Raw genomic sequence first — 12,437 nt, forward strand, 5'->3', positions numbered from 1 at the left:
CCACCTGACTTCCTGATGGTCAGCTCAGATGCGGGCATGAGAGACAGAGGAGAGTCCAAGAGGCCTCCGGGGTCTCCATCCAAACCCCCAGGAGGATGGAGGTGTCAGCTGCTTCACGGATTAGGGAACGAAGGCGCACAGTCAAGTAACTTGCCCCGGGTCACACCGCCCGTCATTGGCCAAGCTGGGATTTGAACCCACGCCTCTGGCTTTGGAACCATGAGCTCCCCAACCCACTGTGGCGCTTCGCGAATGTCACACCTTAAAAGAAGAGTTTTCGAGAGAAAGAGGTGGAGACAGCGCCTGGATCGGAAATGGGACTGCTTCCTGTGAAGGCTGGCTGGAAGCGAAGCATCGGAGCACAGACTCGGGCTTACTGAGCACCCGTCTGCGGGATTCTAGGAAGCCACGTGTGCCGAGGCCCAGCTTGAGCCTGTCGTGTCACTCAGATGGCCTTGGCCATGCCATCCTGTTTCCTGCAGTGTCCCAGGAGTGCCCCCGCACCTGCGGGTGCCTGACACAGGCAGCCGCCTCACCTCCATCCAGCTCAAGGTGCTGTCACCATGGAGAGACACCAACAAGCGTCCACAATTCTTGGGCAACACAGGAGGGAAGGGCTCCTCCTCGTTTCAGGGCCCAGGCCCAGGCACGTTGGAGTGTGGGCTGGGGGTGGGGCCTGGGGAATTCTGGGGCACAGCCTGACACCCCAGAGGAGAGCAGCACCCCAGCACCCCTGCTGCTCCTCCTGGGTGCCCACGGAGGGCCCAGCACACTCCATCTTAGCCCCTCCTCCCTCAGCCCTGCCGAAGAACAACTGCCAACCTCAACTTGCAGATGGAGAAACTGAGGCTTGGTGAGGCAAGGTCACCTGGCTGAGATGAGACAGCGAGGAAATGGCAGAACCAGTTTGAATCCCCAGGCCTGTGTTCTTTCACTCTGTCCCGGGCTTCTCACGGGAGCCAGCATGAGGGCAGTCCATTCCTGCAAACCAAAAGATTATTGTAAATTTGGGCCCCAAGTTCGTTTGGCAGGTCCTAGTCCCTGCCCTCCACTTAGCTGTGAGGCCCCAAGCCAACAATTTCATCTCCCCGAGCCTCACTGTTCTGTAAAATGGGAGAGTGACCACGCCTTCCTCAATGACTGCCGTAAGGTCCAAATGACTGCGTGTGGCGCTCAGCAGGCAGGCTGTGTGTAGCAACCCCTACAGGGAATTCTGATGAACACTCTTGCTTGGACACTGCTGTTTCGGGGCATCAACCTGACCATGTTGCTCTTGTGTTCCTTTTGGTGTCTCCCTTCTGGAAAAGTCCAAGAGGCTCAGTGTGACCTAAGCTGATGAGAAGCTATTTATTGATACTCTTTATTATTTGCAGTGACTTTGCCATATTTATACTTTGTGTCGCAGAAAATATCAGTGTTGGGTTTTTTTCATAGAAAACCCCCCATTGGCAGTGTTGTGTTATATATGGCATATTTTCTCTTTGTAAAATCTGAAAACCTCAGAATTCTGAAACCTCTGGCCCCCAAGTTGGGGATAAAGGGTTGTGGATCCTTGAATCTCTGAGGCACCTTCCAGGCACCAGGCTTGAGCACAGGTGATTGTCGTTAATCCTCACAGTCACCGAAGCAGACGCTAGCTCTTCACCCATTTGGTAGATGAGAACACTGAGGCTCCAAACAAGAAAGCAACGTGCCCAGTTCACACAGCCGTAGAGTGAACCTCAGACCGCCACTAGGAGCCACACAGGAGCACAGGCCATGATTTTCTCCTGCCATCTGCGAAGTCCACCAGCCCAGCTGGGGGCCAGGCACACAGGACAGAGGCATGAGTCACAGCCACTGGCCTCCAGCAGCTTGCCATCTGATTGGGGAAATAGACCATAGCACACCAGTCAGGGCCATCAGGGAGGGCTTCAGCCACTGACTAGATCCTTGGACTTTATCCAGAAGGCCATGGGGAGCCATGGAAGGGTCTAGAGCAAGAACATGACAGGGTCAGGCTGATGCCCTAAGAAAGCGTTTCCCAGACACGGGCAGGCCTGCCGGGCCCCACCCCAGAGTTCCTGATTCAGTAGGTCTGGGGTGGGACCGGGGAATTTTCATTTCTAATAGGTTCCCAGGTGACGCTGCTGCTGGTGGCGTGGGGAACCCCACTCTGAAAAAAATGCTGTTTTAGAACCACACAGTGGCATGGAGGGTGGCAGGAGCACCCGAGTATTTACTGGAATAAAGGCTGTCACATATGCGGTACTGGGAACATGCCACATTGATCACTCGGTCCTCATAGCTCACAGATGATGAAGTACTGAGACCCAGGGAAGAGAACTACCCACACGGAGCCACACAGCTAGTCACTGTGGAACAGGGAGTCCATCCTGGGACCTGGGGCTCCAGAGGGACCTCCCCCACTGTCCCCTTCCGAGATGGGGCCTGAGATGGGGCCCTTGGGGGACGGGACTGGGTCCTGTCATTTGTAAGCTACACGGCCACTAAGCTAGAGTTTGCGAGTCCGGCAAATAGGTGTGAGGGTTGCTGCCTTCCCTGGGTCCTCTCACATCACCCGGGGACCCCCAGCCGTCACGAGTCTGCCCTCGACCAGGACACATTGTGGCTGCTGCAGAGGGAGAGAAAGGGGCCGTCGGGGTGAGCCTGGAGACCCCGCCCCTGGAGCAGCCCCTGGCCCTGCCCGGAATGCCCCAAACGGCTGCCTTAGGGAAATCAAGGCAACTTTCCTCCAATCACTTTCCAGTGGGTTCTTACCGTCAGCACCTGTTTGGGGGACCCAAGCTTGGACATGACCCTCTTCTCTGCACCCCAGGAAGGGAGGACACTGGGGGGGTCAGTGGCTGACCTCTGTCTGCTCCCAATGAGACTTAGAGTCCCAATCACCTTCCTGGTTGAGTGGCCTGAGCCCCGCTCTTGGCCTCTTCTTCCCCGTTTGCAGACCGCCCGACTCACAGGCTGCACGTGGATGCGACGCAAGGATATCAGGAAAGCCACCACTTCCTGAGCACCTACTATGTGCCAGATCCATTCCCAGATATCTGCCAGGCACCCTATGATTGGCATGATAGATGCAACCCAGCAGTGCGGGTCTGCTGTCTCCCTAGATGGCCCAGGGGACCCCACCAGCGCTACCTCCCATGGCCATGCTCACACAGGTTTTCTACATTTGATTTCTTAAGAGAGAAAGAGAAAGATCGAAGCAAATGAGGCAAATCATGGAGTTAAACAGGAGTGAGGGGTACTTGTCCCCAGTACGATTTCATGAACTTCCATATGCTTGAGATACTTTATAATCCAGTCATGCTGGCCCAGGGAGCACGCAGCTGGCCTGGTGAGGGAGGAGGCACCGAGGAACTGGGTCAGGAGCCGGCCAAGTTCCTTGCTGTCCAGATGTGATGGTGAAGAGCGGAGGCTGTGACTCACCAAGAGATGCTGGGGTAATCTGGATGTTTCTGAAACTCTGAAGTCCCCCACGCTCTTGTCAGCTCCTGGCAGAGGTGTGGACCTGGTGAGCCCATCCACCAGCCAAGTGAGCCAGGGTGCCCAAGGTGGGGGCCCCTCAGCCTTCCCTTCTGAGGCTCCCCCAAAGGAGCTGTAGGCCTTTTCTGGGAAGCCCTGTGGCTCTAGCACAAGGCCCCGGGGCCACCACCGCAATGGCCAATCGGGTGGGCCTTTGGGCCCCGCAGACCAGCCAGAGACAGCAGAGCCAGCTCGGAGTTCCCAAGCCCCAGGCCTGGCGGAAAGCCCCTTGCTGCACAAGTGGGCTGGCTACAGCTTGTTGTGCTGTTGCTAAGTTCTGCGCTGATCCATCCGGGCCTCATGGGTTTTTTCCTCTGGTTTCATGTTCTGACGGGAACTGTGCAAATCTGGAGCGCGTTAATCGCAGCCACAGCATTCCAGAGGGTGTGACGCTGTGAGTTCCTCCCTGGCCCCAGATCTTGAGTCCACACCCTCCCGGCTCAGAGGACGATCAGGAGAGCAGCTCAGGCCGAGGCTGGAATATAACCTATAGGATCCATCCCTCGCTGTCCTTTCCAGAAGTTATAACTTGCCTTCCAGATAGATGGCTTTCGGGCCAATACTGAATTCTGCTTCTGGGCTCCACAGCTCCCCTTTCCGGTATTTAAGTCCTCAGCCTCATTCCACAGCGCCCTGTGCTGGCTCCCTGAGCCAGACCAGCCCTTTCCCCAGACATCCTAGTGCCTGGGTTTCACCTCTCCCTCCTTCCTGCCTCCACACAGCTAGACCTGGCCCCTAAGTCCTTTGCCCTCTCCTCTTTTCCTTCACTAATCATGCTCTTCTAGACATTTACGCATTAGAAGAGACAGACAATACCGTATAATTTTTAAGTTACTTATACATTTTATAAATAGGATAATTTTGGGTGGAAATAAGCCGTTAGAAGGAAAACCAAAGTGGGCAAGTGTGAAGAGGAGACTAGGGTGTACGTGTGAGAGAGACTTGAGGGCACAGCAGATGGGGGCCCAGGGACGCCCTATGGAGGTAGTATTTGGGCAGAGGCCTGGAAGGGAAAGCATCCACAGCGGAAGCATCTGGAGAAAGACATTTCGGGGGAGGAAACGGCAGGTGCACGCACAGGCTCCGAGGGGAGCAGCAAAGAGGCCAGTGTGGTTAAGGCAGGTGAGGGACCAGGCAGGAGGAGAGGAGGCTGAAGGGAACTTTGGTGAGCTATAAGGATTTCGGGCTTTCCTACAAAGACGATGGAAAGCTACTGGCTTGTCGAGCGCACCGAGGGGACATTCTCCAAGTCGTGTTTTGAAAGGATCTTTTCTGGCGGCCTGTGAGCCAAGAGTGCAGGATAGGAGCTTCCTGCTGCAGAGAGGACTGGCCAGGCCTTAGGGGCAAGCGGTGGTGGCTTCTGGAAGAGACGGTCGGTTTAAGGGTACAGGTTGGGGGGTATGAGAGAAAGAGAACGAGTCAAAAACCACTCTGGGGCTTGGGGCCGCACAGCTGTCAGGAGGCAGGAGGGGGTAGCGAGGCTGTGGTGGGGAAGAGGTGAGCAGGGCAAGTCCGTGGGGGTGAAACGAGAGGTCAGTTTGCGTTCCAGACGGCGTGGAGCCTCATGAACCACGGAGAAAATAAACAAACCTGCTCTGGCTTAGTCGGGAGGACGGCAGTGAAGTCACTGGGGGCTTTTAGGCAGCAGGATTCCAGAGCGGTTCAGATGTTACCCCCTCTGAGCATCCTCCTGGTGCAAGTCACAGAGTGACTCCACCTTGAAATCTTGACTCAGTTTCCCTAACAGTTTGTTTCACTCTGAAAGCTTTTTGCTACCTTCTGGGCACGGTGCCGACTCCTGCACCAGCACTGTTGCATTCATCGGGAGGTGTGGACACTGCACCACTCTACCGTTTCACAGAGAAGGAGGCTGGCACAGAGAGGATCAGCAACTTGCCTGAGGTCACACAGCCGGGAAGCTGGGATTCAGGTCCAGACAGCCTGGCTCCAGGGTCTGTGTGTCAAACCACTGCACTCCACCATCTGACTCTTATCACCCCTGTCACCAACCCCCGCCACACACACACGCAGTGCTGTGCAGCTGTGCTCGATAGAGGTACCTGTGCGAGACAGCTCGGCTCCAGCCTGATTTTACCGCAGGCCTCCTCTCTGTGTTTATTAATGTGCTAGACAAATATTTATATGTGAAGGCCAGGGCTGGGGACCCATGTTTCCTGCCTGTGCAGGGATGGAGGGAGGAGGTGCAGGGGAGGTGGGGGACAGAGGAGGAATTTAGTCCTGCAGAATCCTCAGTGCCCGGAGAGAAGGAAGCCACAACCAGGGCCTGGATGGCCCCAGGGCTGGGGGCAGGAGAGCTAAGGGCTTAACAGAGCCTGTCTTAGAGTGACCTCAACTCTGTGTGACCACAGACAAGTCCCCCCCTCTCTCCCAGCCTCAGTTTCTGCCTGGCTATAAAGGGGGCAGTGCCAGCCGCCTCCTAGGGCCACCGTGAGGGTTCTGTGAGATACCCCCAGCACCAAACCTCCCATGACTGCTCTTTCTTTTCTAGCTTGCTGGGAACCGGGCCACCGCCACTCAGTACAGAGAACCTGGACTTCCGTCTCCCAGGCTGCGTTTAATATTTCGTGTATTTCACACATTGTTCTTTTCTCCAAGAAGTCCCTTTCTCAGAAAGGCCAGAGGGTGGCAAACTGTTGTGTTGTGGGTCTTAGGTTTCCAGCACCCCCACCCCCACACAAATCAGTCCCGGGTCAGGTGCAGAGGACACAGGGCCACCTGGATTCTCAGCTGTCTCTTGACACAGCAGATTCCAGGGCCTTATTTAGAACCTTTGCTGGGGGAGGGGGCATGAACGACTTTCCCCAACCCCAGCAATTCACCTGCCCTCCACCACCCCCACCTTGCCATGAACGAGGGCTCTGGCTCCGGAGCCAGATCGATTCCCCGACCTGGGGCACAGCCTCAGAACCCCAGTCCTGGGCCTACCCAGAAACCCTCGCTGCCATGGGGTGCCTGCTTATGCCCCAGGCTCCTGAATTTAGTTACCACAATGTGGGGAGCTGGTGACCCAGAGAGGAAGAAAATCAAGGACTTTCTCTGGGAAGGGAGGTGTAGACACCGGTGCCCTAACCAGTGTCATAAGAATTAAATATCACGTGAAACTCTGTGTCTTCATGAGAATATATACATTATGTACAGCCTAGAAGGAGACTAGAAGGAAAGACTGCAACCGGTAGACAATTCTGGTCTCTGGGTGGTGTGAGAGTATGCGCAATTTTTATTTGTGCCTTTCTTTTTTCTACCTTTTCTAAATTGTTCCCGTTGAAAATGCACTATCCTTAAAATCACGAGGGAAAAAAGCCAGTGATGGGATGCACCTGGGTGCCTCGGTCGGTTAAGTGTCCAACTCTTCATTCTGTCTCAGGTCATGATCTCACGGTTTGTGAGCGCGAGCCCCATGTGGGGCTCTGCACTGACAGCATGGAGCCTGCTTGGGATTCTCCCTCTCCCTCTCTCTCTGTCCCTCCCCTACTTGCTTGTGCTCTCTCTCTGTCTCTCAAAATAAACAAATAAACTTAAAAAAAAGAAATACCCCAGGAGCATCTGGGTGGCTCAGCCGGTTAAGCATGTGACTCTGGGTTTCGGCTCTGGTCATAATCTCACAGTTTGTGAGTTCGAGCCCCGCATCAGGCTCTGTGCTGACAGTGTGGACCGTGCTTGGGATTCTCTCTCTGTCCCTCCCCTGCTACCTCTCTCTCTGTCTCTCTCTCAAAAATAAATAAAAACTTAAAAAAAAAAAACAATGAAAACAGAAAATATGTGACTAATATGTAAGTTATATATGTGGGTGTTTCTGTATTCCAAGTGAGAGAATTAAGGTGAGATAGAATAAAAATGCTCTCTCTCCTGAGCAGTTGCCACTGCAGCACATACTCAGGATTCTCTGGTAATGTTCTTGCCTTCTCTCTTCCTGGATCAAGAGACACTCGAGGGCCAAGGGAAAGTTATGTCTGTGTCCCTCTGAAGACCTGACACATAATGAATATTCAATAAATGCTCATGAATGAACAAGTGAATATCTCTAAAAGCACACATGAAAACACTCGAGAACAAAAAGTACACCAAAAACTGATGTAAGAACGTGTCTGATAAGTTAATGAATCACACAGGGTGTGTAGTCTCCGACAGGAATCCCGAGGGCACTTCCACCACCAGGGTCCCCATCTGAGTCCCCTTGTCCCTCTGGGTTGCTGGTGGGCCCTGTGCCTTACCACGATGGACAGAAACTGGCCTTCATTTCTGAGCCCAAGGTGCTCAGCACAGCTGACTGTTCTCAGGAGGGCAGCAGAAAGAGGTCAACGATAAGAACAGGTCAATAGGTAAAACGCTCCTTAGTCCATAGAAGAGTAAGACAGGGCCCCCACATCAAACAAAAAGACAGGACCTGGGGCACCCCAGGGATGAGGCCTCCATGGCAAACTAAGGTCCTGAAGATGGAGCCTTCTCTTCCCACTGCTGTTTCGGCCTGGGGACGAGGGACATCTCACTCCAGGAACAGAGGGGACGCGCCTTGGACAGATGAGAGGCCTGTTTCCCTGGCCATGCCCGGGTGCTGGGATGACTTGTCTGTTTTCCCTTCTAGACTGACTGCCTCACCCAGAGACTGGGGCTCCATCTTTGTGCAAGAAACCAAACAGCTGATGAGATTCAAGTGGCGCTTAATGAACTACGATGCGCTAGGATATTTATTGGATTAAGGGATGGATGAAGATGGATTTTTGTCACATCTCCACGCCCTGGCCTTTTCACTGGGAGCATTGGAATGAGTAATATTTTGAGCATTCTTTCAAAAATATTCATTGATCTTCGTATGTGCAACGCACCGCTTCAGTCCCCACGCTCAGGAGGCTCACTCATTCTGTCATAATTCCAAGTGACATTTTAAACCTATTCCATGCTGTACATATTTTCACCTGAGGGATTCTTTTTCTCCTTTTAAAAGAAAATAGATTCCACTCCTGGATATACACCCAAGGGAAATGGAAACATATGTCCTCACGAAACCTGCTGAATGTTCAAAGCACTATTATTCCTAATACTCCGAAAATGGAAACAACCCAAGTGTCCATAAACAGTGAATGAATGCATACAGTGCACATAATGTGACCTATCCACACACTGGAATATTCTTAGGCCATCAGTGAAGTACTAATCTCTCATGACAACATGGAGGAACCTGGAAAATGCCACATGAAAAAAAAAAAAAGCCAGTCACAAAAGATGATTCCATTTATGTTATGTCCAGGAAGAGATAAATCTGCAGACACAGAAAGCATATCCGTGGTGACCTAGTGTTGGGGGGGGGGGGACGGCTAATGGGGAGGGGGTTTATTTGGGGGGTGATGGAAATGTTCCCAGGCTGATTGTGGTGGTGGCTACAGAGCTGTGGACATACCGAAGACCATTGAACCGTACGTTTTAAACGGGTGAGGACTGTGGTATGCGAATTATGTTTCAATAAAGCTGTTATAAAACAGAAAAGAGAGGAGAAAATTTCCCCTTTCGAGCACGCGAAGTGTCATGGAAACAGATTTCACAACCAAGTGGTCTGCTTCAGTTTATGAGCAGAATTTTTCGTTTTTAACAGCCTTGAACTCATTCTTCAAGGCAACTTTCCTCAAGGTTTGTGTTCAGAAGCCCCCCCCTCCCTCGCCACAGCCCATTGCCTGTCCCCAGGCTGGGCAGGGCTGTTTGTGGCCCTCACCCACCTCGTTCCATACACTCAGCCCCCACCCCGACCCCCCACCCCGTGCCCATACTCAACTGCTGTGGGCTCCCGGATGCCAGAGCTGCCGCCGGGGGCCCTGGCGACGCAGGGGCCCGCAGTGTTGTGATGTGTTTGGATGGGGAGTACTTTTGGTGCCAGCGTTACCAGGCTCCAAGGGTGACTAATTCCATCTGCATTTTCGGTTTCAGCTGCCTGAACTGTTCAGCTGGAGAGCCTCAAACCTCTCAGCTGTTTTTGGAGAAGCTTGCCTCCCAGTTGTGGATGCCTGAGCTTAATGAAAACCATTCCCTGGCCCTTTCAGCCACCACTCCACACGTATATGCCCAACAAATATTTACTGAGCACCTACTATGTGTCGGACACTATTCTGGGGACACAATAGTAACCAGACAGAGTTCTTGCTTTCATGGAACAAAAACTACACATGTTTTTTAAGAAGGAAAGAAAAAAAAATCTACGTAGTAGTAGAGGTGCTGTTGAGATTAGCGAACTGGTGTGAAGTGATTGTGAGTAGTTACAAGAGCTGCTTTAGTTGTAGAGGGTGGGAAGAGTGGCTTCTCTGGGGAGGGAGCTGAGAAAGAGCCATCTGGGTGAAGATCTGGGCAAAGCATGGTTTAAGCAGAGGAAATAGCATGTGCAAAGACCCGGGGCAGAACTAGTAATGATCTCCACCTGACAGCCGGTGAGTAAGGAGAGAAGATAGGTTGGAGCAGGCTGGGTTATGTAGGACCCTCTCAGCCTCGGAGAAGAGTTTTCTTTCCTTAAATGCAACTGGAAGCCATTGGAGGGTTCACAAGAGAGGAAGAGGAAATGGCTTACACTTTTCAAAGGTCACTCTGGCTGTTGGAGAGGATAAGGGGAAGGGACAGGCGGTGGGTATGGGAAAAGCTGAGACCAGGACAGCCTTCAGTGTCCTAAAGGGTCCTCCTGCCTCTGACCCTCACCTTTCCCATGGTCTCCAGGAGACCGCAGGGTCATGAGCAAGAGACTCCTCCCACTTTAGATCACTGCAGTGGACCTGTCCGTACCTTTACTGTTTTTGCTTCAAATTCTCCCTTAAATCAATTGCTGTTTTTATTTTAAAAAATGTATTTTTATAAGGAAATTATATCATAGCCAAAGGTCATGAGTTTGATATATTATGATTTGTTTTTTTCCCTAAGACACGTTAATATAAACACACAACGATTAAAGGCTTTTAAATGAAAACGTGAATATAATCTGAAGGCTAACGGTGAATAGAGAAATTAAAAGAAAAAAAGTAACCAGTGACACATGAATTTGATACACGAGTTATTTTTTTCCAATACCCATTCAAATAAATACTCAGTCATTTAAAAGGGAGGAGGAGAGGAGCACCTAGGCGGCTCAGTCAGTGGAGCAGCTGACTCTGGCTGGGGTGGTAATATCACAGTTTGTGAGTTCGAGCCCCACACTGGAGCCCTCTGCAGATCATCTGTCCCCCTCTCTCTGTGCCTCTCTCTCTCTCAAAAATAAAAATAGACATTTAAAAATAAATAAAAAATGAAAACAAATTAAAATAAAAATTTTTAAAAAGCTAACCTCAGTACCAGTTCAGATCATCTCAGGCTGGTTTGAGAAATACCAACATGTAAGTTAGGACTAGGCACTTTAGCATTAAACAGGACCTGGCTGTGCCACTTACCAGCAGTGTGGCCCTCAGCCGGTGACTTAACCCTTCTAAGCCTCAGTTTCCTCTTCAGTGAAGTGGGGATATAACCCATCATCAGGAAGCTGTTGTGAGAAGTATTTAGAACAGTGCCATGCACAGTACAGACTCAACAAAACACCATCTAGTTGCACAAATCAAACAGACCTCAATTAAATGCAGGCTTTCCTGAGCACCTACTGTGTACTGGGGCCTGTAGCAAGGGGCGAGGGTCCCGAGATAAATAAGAACGGTCTCTGCCCCTAGATTATCAATCCTTTAGCTGGGGACAGACAGGCCCACGTGGAAAAGCACAAGCATCTGTAATGGGGGCGCATGAGAAGGAGGTTACAAGGGACACCAATCCAGAAGGAGGAGGCATTGACTCTGTCCAAGGCAGTCATGGACAGCTTGCAGGAGAACGTGCTGGCTAATGTGGGTTTTGATGGATAAAAAGGAATTTGCCAGCTAGACAAAGAGGAATTGCAACATTCCAGGCAGTGGGAATTGCATATGTAAAAGTCTGAAGGCCTAAAGTAAGAAACTGCTAGAGGGTCAAGTGCGAGAGGTTGATATGCAGAAGATGCCTCAGGTTCTACCTTTGAGCTTAGAAGTCACCTAAACCCACAGAGGACAGCGAATTCTGACCACTGCCCCTAGTTAGGAGCCTGAAGTGGAGATAAAGGACCAGTGAGGAATATATGAAGAACAGAAAGAGCCCAGACTCTGAAGTAGTGGCTGTGGCACTGAAACCTTTTTATCTGTGCACACTGGGGCTACGGTATCCCTCATCTGTGAAATGGAAATAAGGTCCCTGCCTCACTGAGAGTTAAATGAGACAATGTGAACTGATGGCTGGGCACAGGCCTGGCTCCCAGTGGGTACTTGATATTTGGCTTCCTTCTTCTGGCTCCCACTGGCCTGCCCCACCCCCACAGCACAGTGTGGTGGGCTGAGCCATCCCACGGATGATGGGAGGGAGTCTCCCAGCTGTCTGCATGCCTGGCCCATCCAGTTCCCAGACTGGCTGAACCAGCCTGCCCTTCCCCTCCCCCACCATGCCCCAATCCACACCTTGGGAGTTGCCGGGTTGACTGGCTGGGCCTGACCCCAAGAGGGAGGGTCATGGCAAATGAGGTACATACACACTGCTAAGGACAGCCGAGTGACCTGTGCGCTCAGGGCTCGGCATGCACAATCCCAGCCAAGGACCCCCTCCATGAATTAAATTACCACAACACTTTCTGTCCCTCGACATTCAGACAAGAGACCCAGAGTTGGGGAGGGACTGCCCAAGGTCATTCAGTGAAGATCAAGCCGGGGACTCCAGGGCTCCTTCTTTGCCCACTGTACACATATGTGTGTTTTAATCCCTTCCAAAGGCCCCCTTACCTTCTCCCCCCAGCCCCCAGCCACCTTTCTCCCACATCCCTGCACTCAGGCATAAGGAACCACTGGCAATTGCACTGGCTTCTTTCACACCTTGTTTCTCCC

At 51.9% G+C, this 12,437-nt stretch overlaps 1 long non-coding RNA gene across 1 annotated transcript in view; it reads right to left on the reverse strand.

The window, feature by feature from the left end:
* Nucleotides 1–822: 822 nt before the first annotated feature.
* The window catches only part of LOC120234089, a 30,825-nt gene continuing 19,210 nt past the window's right edge, over nt 823–12,437 (reverse strand). The window contains exon 2 of the long non-coding RNA XR_005528983.1: nt 823–981. This is a non-coding gene — a long non-coding RNA (uncharacterized LOC120234089). The remainder of the gene's footprint in view (nt 982–12,437) is intronic.

The sequence above is a fragment of the Hyaena hyaena genome, unplaced genomic scaffold (genome assembly GCF_003009895.1).
Source record: "Hyaena hyaena isolate Hyena2069 unplaced genomic scaffold, ASM300989v1 scaffold_102, whole genome shotgun sequence".
NCBI lineage: Eukaryota > Metazoa > Chordata > Mammalia > Carnivora > Hyaenidae > Hyaena > Hyaena hyaena.